The sequence below is a fragment of the Aptenodytes patagonicus genome, chromosome 1, assembly GCF_965638725.1.
Source record: "Aptenodytes patagonicus chromosome 1, bAptPat1.pri.cur, whole genome shotgun sequence".
NCBI lineage: Eukaryota > Metazoa > Chordata > Aves > Sphenisciformes > Spheniscidae > Aptenodytes > Aptenodytes patagonicus.
In genome coordinates this window covers 80,869,188-80,881,748 of record NC_134949.1, presented here as the reverse complement: position 1 = coordinate 80,881,748, position 12,561 = coordinate 80,869,188, and the positions used below count along the sequence as shown (strand labels likewise).

Genomic DNA, 12,561 nt, shown 5'->3' with positions numbered 1-12,561 from the left:
AAGCTTTCAAATCTCTCTTTTAAATCCATGTCTACTGAATCCTTTAAATTCTTGTAAGAGTTGACTAGTCAGGACTTCAATATCAGTCAATAATAATACTAGTTAACAAACTATGTAATATTATATTAGGGTTATTGGTAACCTATAATGTTCTCCTTCACTTTACTATTTTCTTCAAGAAGTGTTTTTGGTGGGGTCTTGTTTTTGTTGGGTTTTTTGATTGGTTGGTTGGTTTGGTTTTTTTGAGGTTCTGGGTTGGTTGGTTTGTTTGGTTTTTTTAACTACATCATAATCCAGTCTGATGTCTAGATGATTCCTGACTCTAAACCAAGCAAGCACTGTCAAAGACTTAAGTGGAAAACTTTGTGTTAAAGTCTCTAGTTTTGCTTCCACTTTTATTGTCGAGATGCCTAGAAATCCTGAAAAACTGGCAATTTGTAATTTTTTCTTTCTTTCTTTCTCTATTTATCCTGTCTCTGTTTCCACGTTTATAGTAAATAATGAGCTCTGACACATGGTTGAGAATTGACTACAATCTTAATCGAGAGTATAAACATACAATTATTAACATGACATTTAAAAAAATATTAGCCTGGACAACAGTATGAGGGAAGTTTATTCAATTTATTATGTTAGTTATTAATGCATGTAAAGCAAATATTCAGATTGGAGTTAATAATATCCAGTATATTTTATTAACAAGAGATTCAAAAGAACAATAGGATTTTTTTTTCTTCAAGAAACTAAGCCATGGCAACATTTTAGTAACCACTATGTTATAGAGTACTCTGTGTTCTCTGATATGTACTCTCTTTCAAGTTCAAATACAGTTCCACAAGTAGTACTTACAGCTCACCACAGTTTCTAATAAAAACCCCACTTCACTGTTATATATGCCTTTATGTTTGCAACACACTCTCCCTTTTCCTCTCTCCAAAGAATCTCCAGGTTTTGCTCTTTATCCAATGCATTTCAATGTCAGTATCTCTTCAAGTCACTGTTATATTCCACTCAAATTATTCCATACTTGAGTGAGATTCAAATGATTACACGTTAATCATAGCAGCCATAGCAACTTGTGCTTCAAACTTCTACAGATTCTAAATCATTCATGACAACATCTCGTAGGCAATGAAGCTAAAAGAATATAGTGCTTAGCACACAAATGCTCCGTGTGTTTGCTGAACACTTACACGTGAAGACCACAACTACTGAGAAACAAAGATTTGATGCATCATTTAAGAGGCTGTTTTCTTTACATGTACATTAAAAGCTAGGATTTGATTTATGGTTGATATTTGAACCAATGCAAGGTCACATTCAGACAAACATGACATTTATGTATTTGCTATTTGATCCAAGATCCAAGGTCACGTTGACACAAATGTGTCATCTGAGTATTTGCTATATTTTTATTACTGCGTTAATGAACTCGAAGCTCTCTTACTTTCCCTGTGTGTCCCAAAACTCTTTACCCATTTATTTGGAAGTAATCTGTTTTTTCTAAGTTTTGCAATACTGTACAAGTGTCTTACAAGCTAATTACATGAGCCAAGATTTTGAACTGATTAACAGTTAGGGATACCTTGACTCCAGAAATCAGTGCTCAGATTGAGGCTAAATCTGGTTGCACGGTATGCCCAGAATTAAGAGAATTTTAAAAAAAGGAACACACCAAAAATCCCACAAAAAAATGTGTCTTATGAACTGCATGCACATATCAGATGTCCTAAACCATTATCCTTTTTTTTTCTAAAAATATATAAAAATAAGTTTGAGTGGTGAAGTCAAAGTTGATACCGATGTGTACAGCATTTACAAACAGCCTACACATCTGTCCTAACATGCTGCTCACTGGAAACTGGATCCTCAAGACTAAATTGGAATGTTGCAATTGTTTCCTTACATATGTGATCACGGCATCTCAGATTATGCAAAGTGGCTTCTCAACAATTTTCTAACTATACCCTGATATTCTACAGAGACTTCATTTGTTGAAGGATAAAGATATCTAAGGGTAAAAGGCAAATACAAATTGCATTTTAGTGTGGTGACTAAATGATTATCTCCAATATAATCAATTTTTGAAGTAAATAAAATGTAAGCCCCTTGCTAAGTCTCCTGCAGAGTACATTTTCACTACATATGGTAAAAATAAACTTCAGAGGGTAACAAATTAAAGACATCTGTGCAACTAAAATTGTCAATTAAAATTATAATCTAATACATACAGAGGCAGTGCCAGGCAAAATTTTTGGCCATTTTCCATTAAACATATTGACTGTGCTATTACATAAACCTCTGTAACTCAGAAGTTTTACTTGCTCATGCGCTCAATCAAAAAACAAACAAACAAAAAAACCCTGCAACATACATGACTGTTCTATCCAGAAAGACATCATAACTTTTACAAAGCTGTCTAGTAACTCTTACTGGCAAATGTGAAATTTTAGACATACTATATTTAAGAAAAGAAATAAAAACCAATTGCCACTAACTTACAGAGTCCAGCAAAGACTTTGACGCACTTTCTAAAACTGATAATATCTCAACAATCTTTAGGGTTCATGTATATGTATGGATACCTTAAAATGTGTTCTTATAAACTAGGATATAAGAATCCCTTTTGTTTTATATCCACAGACCTTTATGTGTGATAGCAATTGGTATATATTGTTGATAATTCCTTATTGGCAGGACTGGTAGTAACATATTCTTTAGAACTTAGAATCCTTGCTGTGTTATAAATAAAATTACCTGCCTTAAGTTTAAATTTATAGTAAAATGAAGGCCAAAAAACAATTAACTACTCTTTTGTTCTGTGAGCATATTTATTATTCCCGTATGATTTCAACCTTGCTTACTCTTCAACAGAAGAGCAAAGGAATGTTCCTGTGACATAAATACTTCAACTGAATACAACCTAACTCAAGGCCACATAATAATAATAATAATAATAATAATAATAATAATAATAATAATAATAATAATTTATTCTGCCACATAATCTAATATTTTACAGATACCAAGTAGTTTTGAGTTTGTTGACTGGTAATGAAATTTTTGAAGTTGTATATAATTTTGTGAGTTTAAACATGGTAAAAGCTTGAAAGCATTAAGTTGTGACAGAACACAAATTTGAAAGGTAGAATTCATATTGGTTTTTGCTATTACCAGCGTTAAAACACTGGGAAAAGGGCAACTTTGAGGAGAAGAAATAAAAAAGTTTTAATTTCTATTGATTTGCTCCCAAAGACATAAAATTTTCATACCACTGTCACCCCACATTGCCCTATCGTGTCTCCCTGCTCTTTCCCATTCTCACTACACTTACAGTTCCCCCTTCCCACACAACGTCCCTGAACTACTGACTATGCAAACAGCAAACATGCTGTAGCTGGTTCAGAGCTGCATGTTGCAACTGGCTTGCTAGTGCTCCTATGCTGATTGGCAATTGACAGGCCAAACAGAACAGATAATTGTTGAATTCATATTGCATCATTTCCTCAGTAGGGTCAATAACGTGTTTTCCTTTCTCCTTGCCAGTTACCAACTTTCGTAAAAATTACAGAACTTTAATGCCTTTGCAACCACTACTCCTCTGTCAAATTTGACAAAACTTGCAGGTTCAAAGCTATTGTGTGGGGGGAGAGAACAGCAGACCGTACTGTGTATACCTGACTTTCTTAGGTAACTAGACTAAAAGAGATGAGAAAACAATCCTGAAAACAGTTTTCAGTATAGCGGTTTTGGAGCATAACTCTCTTCCAAGATAGATCCGGACTTTTGCCCCCTCTTTTTTATTTTTTCAGTTCGCTTTCAGTATTTGTTTTATATTTGCTAAGGTTTGTAGAACACACAAACAGTAAAACGGGTGCCTGAAGTTATGTCAGTATTTGGAGTATGCTACAATTTTCCAGGGTCCCTCACTTTGACTCCTAATCGCATACTTTATTAAGAAAAAAAATAATTGGCTGTCCTTGAAATAGTGGTTAAATATTCACTTTGGCTGAGGATTTCTGACCTGTGGGCAAAAATACTAGTTCTTACAGACATCTTAATGGCAACATTCTTCCTGAATAAAGAGCTATTGTTTTGGAACAATACTTTTTATCTAAAAAGAGAGAGAGGAGAAAAAAAGAAAGATATCTTAAATTAAAATTACTTAATGCAAAAAGTTGAAAGATGGTTTGGACTTTTTAGCATATTGGTTTAAGATCATGAAAAGCTTCACTTGAATCTTACCTGCCCTTCAACCACAACCTAGGCCTTGCAATCCCCCTTTTTTATAACACCTAGTCAGACACAACTTCTCCACCTGGCAAACTCCCAGATCTCATTACACAGGTCCTGCTCAGAACAATCAAAATAACCCACAACTTTGCATCTATATCTGTTACTACAATAGCTCTCCTACTTAGGACCAGCATTCCTTTAAAAGGAACATGAAGACTCTTAGTTTTCTCTTTTCATTTACAGCTTAAACTTCCACATCTAAGCTCTGTCTCCTTCTTGTTTTGGCTTGGGACAAAAGTCCAGTTACTTTGGCATCTGATGCTGCAACTTTTGCTTCAAGCAACAACAACAAAAAATATCTTTCTGCCTCAAGTGTACCTCCTTTTCAGTCTCCAGCACTCTCCCCATCCCCAAATCGCAGGTTTCAGTTTCAGCTTTACACTGGCATACGCAGCTTTGATACTCTTTCAGCTGTCTTATCCCTCTCTTTCATAAGCCATGTCAACCCGTGCTCAAATCATCTCCTTCATCCCCTCGGATCCTCTAGTCTTCTATCTCCGCCCCTCTAGTATCTGCACAGCTGCACTCTTCTCACCATCTGCAACCCCTTGCATGATTCATCACCAAACATAACAGACCATGATTATTCACTACTTGAAAAGCTACAGTGGAATTTACATCTGTTTCTGGAAGAGATTCAAGAAGCCTGAATTCGCCTTCTTAGCAGAGAACGCCACCACTGTGTATTTTCAGTGGGTTTATTTCACTGATAAACTTTATTCCCTTGCCCAGACATAATAACAAGACATATTTGGTAACCTAAATTCAGCTTAACAGAATGATCTATATCCTATAAAGGAGAATGACCCTCAGACAAGGTATTACAGATTTAGGCCCCTTCTACTTGCAAGTGTCTTTTTGAAAATTAATTGAGTAATCCCAATGGGCTAGCTTTCATATTCTTCTACCAGTAGACAAAATTTAATGTCTTCTATAAACAGCACCTGGAGTTTTGTAGTTTACTTATACTTCAGTGTACTACAATTTTACTCATTCCTTCAAAGTATTTTTACAGGCTCTTGTTGCTCAGCTATTACATTTAAAAAAATAAATAAATAAAAACTGCTAAAAATAAACCTACTTTGATTTAATGGCATGCCACAACTCAGAGTACCCAGAGTGGAATGTGAAACAAAATTCTTTCACTTTTTGTTGTTGTTGTTGTTGTTGTTGATGGTTTTGTTAAGAAAAAGGCCTTCAGTTTTGTTCTGGCAATTTAGAAATTCCTACCTTAAGAAGTTTTTCTTTGTGATAAATGTATCACACAAAAACAAAGTTTACACTGAATTAGCATTGCTGACAGGAGTCTTGGCAACAGGTATGAATGCAATGAATCTACATTTTTTGGCAAATGGACATCAAGTACTTGTACTTCCACGCTACTGACATGTCAGATAGAAGATATACTTAGGACACATGACTTCACAGTTCTAAATCAGGTCACTTGCTACAGTATAGAGATCACAAGCCTCACACTCCTGCACGATCAAAAAATGTCAAAATATAACCAATTATTTTCCTGACATCTAAGCTCTCTGCTCATCCTTCATATGTCATGAAGGGTGTCTACTTGCCAGTTTAACAGCGCCATATTGACAATAGTATCACCATTGCTGCCTGCCTGCCACCCCACTTCTCCTCCCCACTTCTTTTAACTAAGGAAGCACCTAAATTACAGAAAGGCGGAAGAAAAACAACAGTCCAATGAAACAGCCAGGATAAGAAAACCTGTTTAAAAAGCCATATATGTACTTTCATATACCAGTTTTAATTCACTTTGTAAGGCATTTTAGCTGACTGAATCACTTTGAAAGAGCTGTTAGAGGGACATAGCACTCTCAGCCCTCTGCAGAGCCAGACTGAAGTTGTTGGTTGCAAAATAAAGTTACATTAAGGGTACAGCTAGACAAGCCAGCTTAAGTAATGTAATAGCTCCCTGACATCAAAAGGATATCCCTTCCGTAGCTCCCTGACATTGTCAACCCTGCACCTTTCCTCTCCCTTCTTCATTTCCAGCCACACAGCTCCATCCTGCCTGTGCTGGCTCACGCACTTGTCTGACCTCTCTGGCCACATCTATAATAGTAAATAAAATGAGGCCAGAGCACAGGCTCGAGCCATGCTGTTAACATCCTCTCTGACACCATTTTGGCCCATACCAGCTTGGCACTCTCCCAGACAAATGTGCAGGCATGGTTAAGGAGACAGCAAATGCAGAGCAGTAAACTGCTCCCTCCTGGCAGTTTGGACACAACCACGCTGTTTCAGGAGGAAGACTGTTAGGTGTGTGCAATCTTGCCACTTTGTTCTGGGTCCAGAGACCAGTCCCTGACATATTTTATTCCCTAGTGTAGACACAGCCTCTGTGAAACAATACAGCTTATTAAGCTGGTAGAAATGTAACACAGGAAAACCATAGCTAGAGATAGCTGAACAGATTCACTAAGGGGCAGCAAAAAGGAAGGATAGAAAGACATGGATGGTAGCAAAGGAAAGAAGCATGAAGAGGGAGCCTGACAGATCTTTTAACAACAGTTGCTAGATCAGATCAAGCCATGCTGTGTAACCACACCTCTTGCTGTAAGCCTTGTATTTCCAGGGCTATCAGGAACAACACAGAGAGGGGACATCCTATTCTTTTTTTTTTTTCTCATATTTATGTGTTCATATATATACACACACACACACACACACACACACGCATACCATGTAGAAGAGAAATAAAATGAGTGATAGCTGCAAACTGAACAATTCTATATTCTTAAAGGATAATCACTATTACACTTCCACAGGATTTATTACAGGATTTATAATCTTGAGAAAATGCAACTCCTTGTAAGTTTGGTTAGAATTATGGCAGCTCAATACACTGAAAATCAGGTGCCCAAATCATACATTTAATTTGAACATTTGACAGCTGTTTGGAAATATTGGCCTATTTATGTACAGTCCCATCTCTATGGAAGCACAGTACATAAAATGTACAGCTGCTGCTTTTTTCAAAAGCAGTATCCTGTGCTGCTTGTCTCTTAGTTACGTATATTCTAAAGCTGCTACCTGATTTGCTTCTAATCAGACTGGCCTGCTTAACTGCACACAGCAGTCTTTTGTCCTGAGGTGGATAAGAATAAATAAATAAACAAAAGAATTAATTTCAGGGGTAAAACACAGTTCAAATTTCTTATGTGCTCTTCCCTGTGGACAGCTATGTGGAACATGAATATACTCATCACACCATTTTTCAATTTCACATATATACAGCATAACAACATAAGTCTACCTTATGCCCACAGCGCTAAATTTCCAACAACAAACTGGTCAAAAACGACCCACAGACAGAACATTCTGCTGTTTACATAGCGCTCTCACAGTGAAACTGCATCCATACAGCATCTTACACTGACAATAAACCCACTCAAAACCCCCTCACAATGCAGCACACTTACTCCAAACTGAACGTTTATCTACAGGCTAAGAAAAAAGATTTGAAAGGCCACAGTTAACCATTTTCAACTTTGCTGAATAAACGTCAATGGCCAATATTCTGTGCATACCTACATTGGTTAGTTTTTCAAATTATTCTTAGGACTCCTAACCTTCATCAAGAATCTAGTTCTAGCCTCCATTAGAAACGCAATTTTTATGCTACCAATGCATAGTTCTTGTAAGCTTCCCCTGAAAATTACCAACAAGCCAATAATATTCACTATGACCTGTGGGTTGCCATTAATTTTATTTTAACATCAGAGTGGGTGAATTTATCGACCGTTGTAATGGAGCATTCATCAGCCCTATTGTACAGAATGCCGTCAAGCACTGCCTGCTAACAAACCCAGGAGTCTCCAAAGCAGTCTCTTGACACAACATCCACCTTCTCTTCCTCCCCCTCAAATCCAAATGGTTCTGCATTATATTTTTCAGCCTTACTACTCTAGGGAACATTTTTCACAGATGTTGAATAAAGATGTGAGAAGGTTTTGTTTTGTTTAATATGAGCCTGCACTGTGATTCCAATGCCATGTACTTAATAACATTCTTGCTGAAGCAGTAACACTAACAGGAGGCTAGGAAATGTCAACAGTAATTCAAGTCTTCACTTTCAAACAGATTTTGCAAATAGTCAAAAGTTCTTCTTACCAGCTGAACACTCACATTCTGGTTTAAATTCAGTGTTTTCTTCTGTGAATTGTTACATCAATCATTTCCAGTAAATAATTATTTAAAACAAAACAAAACAGGCATGTAGCACTCTTATTTGTGTAACAAAAAATGAATGGCAATACAAGCCTATATGCAGACAATAGAACTTACTCAGACAGTATAACTGTGCTGGATGCACGGATACGTACAACAAGACAGTAAACCCTGCCTCCAAACCTTAATCATAGGCTGTAGAATAGTTCCAAATGATTCATTTTTTTGTTAAATCTAAATAACATTAGGACAGATTGTGGTATCGTTTTTCCATGCAAAATAAATCAAACTCTAAACTATTCACAATAATAAATGCTCTCAGCTCCAGGATTTTATACACTCATAGATGAGTAAGAAGTTACTCAACCAGCAGTTAATTTGCACACCAAACAGCAGCTCTGGTTTCCTTTTACATACTTATCAACAAACTGAAAATGGACTAATGAGATATGAAAATATGAAATATGAAAATATTGGACTAACTCGCTTCCACATGTATTTCAGCTACCTGGAATCAAATGCCAAAGAATCTTACAACTTCAGTAGCTGCTAACTACTCTGAGTTCCTCAAGGCAGACACACTTATGAACAAGTTTCTTCTACTATTTGGAAAGATTAAGTGAATAATCTCTTAGTTCATAAATTTTTTAAAAACCATGAGAGTATATCAGCATTTCTAGAAAGGGGTAGGTAAGTTGCCAAATGCTTGCAAGTTTATCTCATATTGTTAGTGTTTCCACAGGCATGAGACAACTTGAACTTAAAACAATAAATTAGGATTACTATAGAACCACAGAACAAACTATGCCTGTTTGGTAGTTCTCATCTTTCAATCTGCAAAGTAAAAAAAGTTTCTACAGTTTATACTTACAGCATTTTAAAACACAGCAGACAACTACACAAACCAGTCATGTAACACCTTAAGCCTAAATCAGGATTAGAATATCAATTTTATAATTTGTATTAATCTGTGCACGAGAAGCCCTTCACTGGACACAGAAATTATACTTCCTAGATACTTAGAAGACATGCAATGCACTTATAAATAAATATTGTTTCATAAGCAGAAACTATTAGAACTGGTATGAGGAAGTGGAATCAGATTTGGCAACATCTCAATGCCACATGCAATCTGGTCACACAACAATCTGCTCATATCAATTTAATGTTTTTAAAACATGCCAAATATCACGCTCTTAAAGATTGAGAGATTTTAGCTTTATTTTGAGGATAGTGATGATTTAGAGCCCAACCTTACTGGATAAGTACTTTTTCATTCAGTGAATATTCAGCGTTCTACTTCATAAGAAGTCGTTCAATATTTAATTTTACGGACTGGTCCTGTGAAATGCTGAGCACTCTACTTCTAAAATATTAAGAATTCAGAATTCTACTGGATAACACCTTTATACAACTTTTACATAGAAGTCTAACACAGCAATAGATACTGGAACATAAGGAAATTTTACTTACTCTGTTCTCCTGATTGTGCTACTACTTTCCATTTATCAACTACTTGTTTGCACTACTTGCTCAGATTTCTGTCCTTGTCAGTTTACATTATGTAAAGAGTGATTAATGTCAGATACATTAATCACTCTTTACAGAAATTCTACCTTAAATGTTTTTTCTTCTCTAGTTGTTCAAAAACAATGCTGAGATAGCTCCCAGTCCACGTATGTACTCACCACTGCATGCAGCATCTTGCAAGGTTGAAACAGAAGTTGTTTTCCAGAATCTGTTCCCTTTCCATTTCACGTGCACATTGGTGATAACAAGTGGCTCTTCACTAATAAAAAGCTGCTGACATTCTTTCTTAAAAAAAAAAAAAAAAAAAAAGAGTCAACAAAATTTCCCAAAGCTTACTATTCTAATTGTGTATTGATATAATGTAATATAATGATTTTTAATATTTCTTTATGCTTCTTCAGAAAAAAACCACTGTCATTTCATTTGGGCTAAAATTATTTTTTAAATGACTGAGGCTTTTAATACAACACAGTTTTGCAGCAGGACTACACTGACATCTAGCTAACTAGGGTATATGACTGGTATATGCAGTATCATTCTGATCTTTTTTCTTCATACTAGAAAAATTCAAAAGCACTCAACTAAGACCACTACAGTGAAAGCCTTGTGCTATTTTAATTATCTGTTATAAAGGAAAATACTTTTACTCATAAAGAGCATTCTCACAAACGTCCAAGTCTTTATGCGGACAAACTGTTAGAGTAGTTATGGTTTCTGAGGTGCGCACACACACACACGCCCCACAAGATGTCTTTGCAATTGGCCTTTTAAGTACCATTTACACCCCAAAGGTAGAGATTTTATTTTTACATACTTTATAAGGCCTGTTAAAAAAAAATTACAAAAAAAGCATACATAGCTATAAAAATAAACAATGGTTTGATTAAATTGACTCCCCTGTCCACTCAACTAAAAAACAAACAAATTAAAGATTCAGGGAGATTTTGCAAAAGCAGTCAGATTAAATTAAAAATATTAAAATTCCAAAATGCTGTAAGAAAATATGTTTGTATTTATAATAAATACAAATTCAACTTCATTTATTTTCCAAGATGTATGGTGTTCTCTTTTTTCCCCTTGCAAGAAATATACCATGTGCAAGAGAAACAGAACTCATAACTCAAATCTCAGCAGGTAAGCTAAAGCAAAGTAAAGAGAAAAAAAGTGCTATTTGCAATTTTGAAGTAAGAGCTTCTTCCAAAAAAATACTAAGAAAATTTACATTGCCCTCCTTGACTACTTTGGGTCAACAGTGAGCACTACAGTCTATTTTCTAGAACAAGATGAATATCCTAGGCCATGTGTCTTACTCTGCTGTAGGCCATTATCTTCTCTAATATTTTTATAACAACACATAAAATATTAAAAGCATAACAATACAAAATCACAACTGAAATGCAACCCTTTCTCCATGGTTTAAAATTCATAATGCCCTTTAAGACGACTACAGTATTGAGGGGTATGAATAGAAAATGAAGACATTAAAGAACTACTGAAAAGCAAGTGGGAAAACCACAAGATTTTCAGGATGTACAGGTTTGTAATAGGCAGCCAAAACTCCCTATGCCACCTGATTGTAGAGGATGACAGTCAATAGAAGGCATCAGCAGATTGATAAGAACTTTTTTTTGGACTATGCCAAGTGTTCCTTCCAAACATGGGAAAAGAAAGGGGAGCGTGCTGGCTACGCACGTTTACAAACCTCTCACAAGGTCTGCGCACACTCTCATCCTTCTGAAACGCTACATTGTGCTACTTAAAATCCAAAAAGTTGCCACTAAAAGTAACTAAGAGCCAATGGTTGCTTGATAGCTCATGCCAAATAACAAAGGTTATGATACTGGTTTAGCTTTGCATAGACTTGTGACTACATCACATGAACCACAACCGCCGTCAGTTTCAGCATGAGACAAGGTAGCCTCAATATTGTCAGCGATTCAGAATTTATAAAGGAAACACTTTTTATAGCTTATCAGTTTTGCCACCTGCAAAGACCATGTGAAGTTCAACCCAATTATCAGTGTTAGATGCCAATAAGAAAGTCCGTGCATGTTCTATAATACAAGTACAGTTTGATTAAAACTTTTCTTCCCAACAAAACTTATGCAACATCTTTATTTGTGCAGTACTACTAAGACATCCAATGCCACCAAAGTGCCAAACATCATTATTCCAGATAATCCTGTCTGACGAATCCTGTACTCCTTCCATCAGAGAGTTTAGGAACAGCTACTCGTACCAGTGAGGCTGTGCTAATCTTAATATGAATACAAGGCAATACCTTTTAGCACTCCTTTCCATTACTTTTTGAATGCCATCTTTTCCACTTGCTTTTCAGAAAGCAAGTGGACAGCCCCGTAGGGACAATCAAGAACATGTTTTTCTCATCAGACCACAAAAGCAAATACAGGGGGAGCTCCCACTGACCCATTCCTCACTCCAAGGATATAGGACTCTCCTCTGACCAACCGACTGGCAAAAGCACAACCTGCCTGACCAGGCTGAGCCAATAAAGGTAACCTCCAAGCACGTATTTTCTGC

The 12,561-nt window shown here is 36.1% G+C and overlaps 1 protein-coding gene across 4 annotated transcripts in view; it reads right to left on the bottom strand.

Moving 5' to 3' along the window:
• PPARA (peroxisome proliferator activated receptor alpha) overlaps window positions 1–12,561 on the bottom strand; it is a 43,283-nt gene that overhangs the window by 30,290 nt on the left and 432 nt on the right. For 3 of the 4 annotated variants that reach the window (XM_076344401.1, XM_076344409.1, XM_076344429.1), the window contains exon 2: window positions 10,179–10,305. The gene's annotated coding sequence lies outside the window, so the exon portion shown is untranslated. The remainder of the gene's footprint in view (window positions 1–10,178; window positions 10,306–12,561) is intronic. The other variant, XM_076344418.1, reaches the window with a different exon arrangement.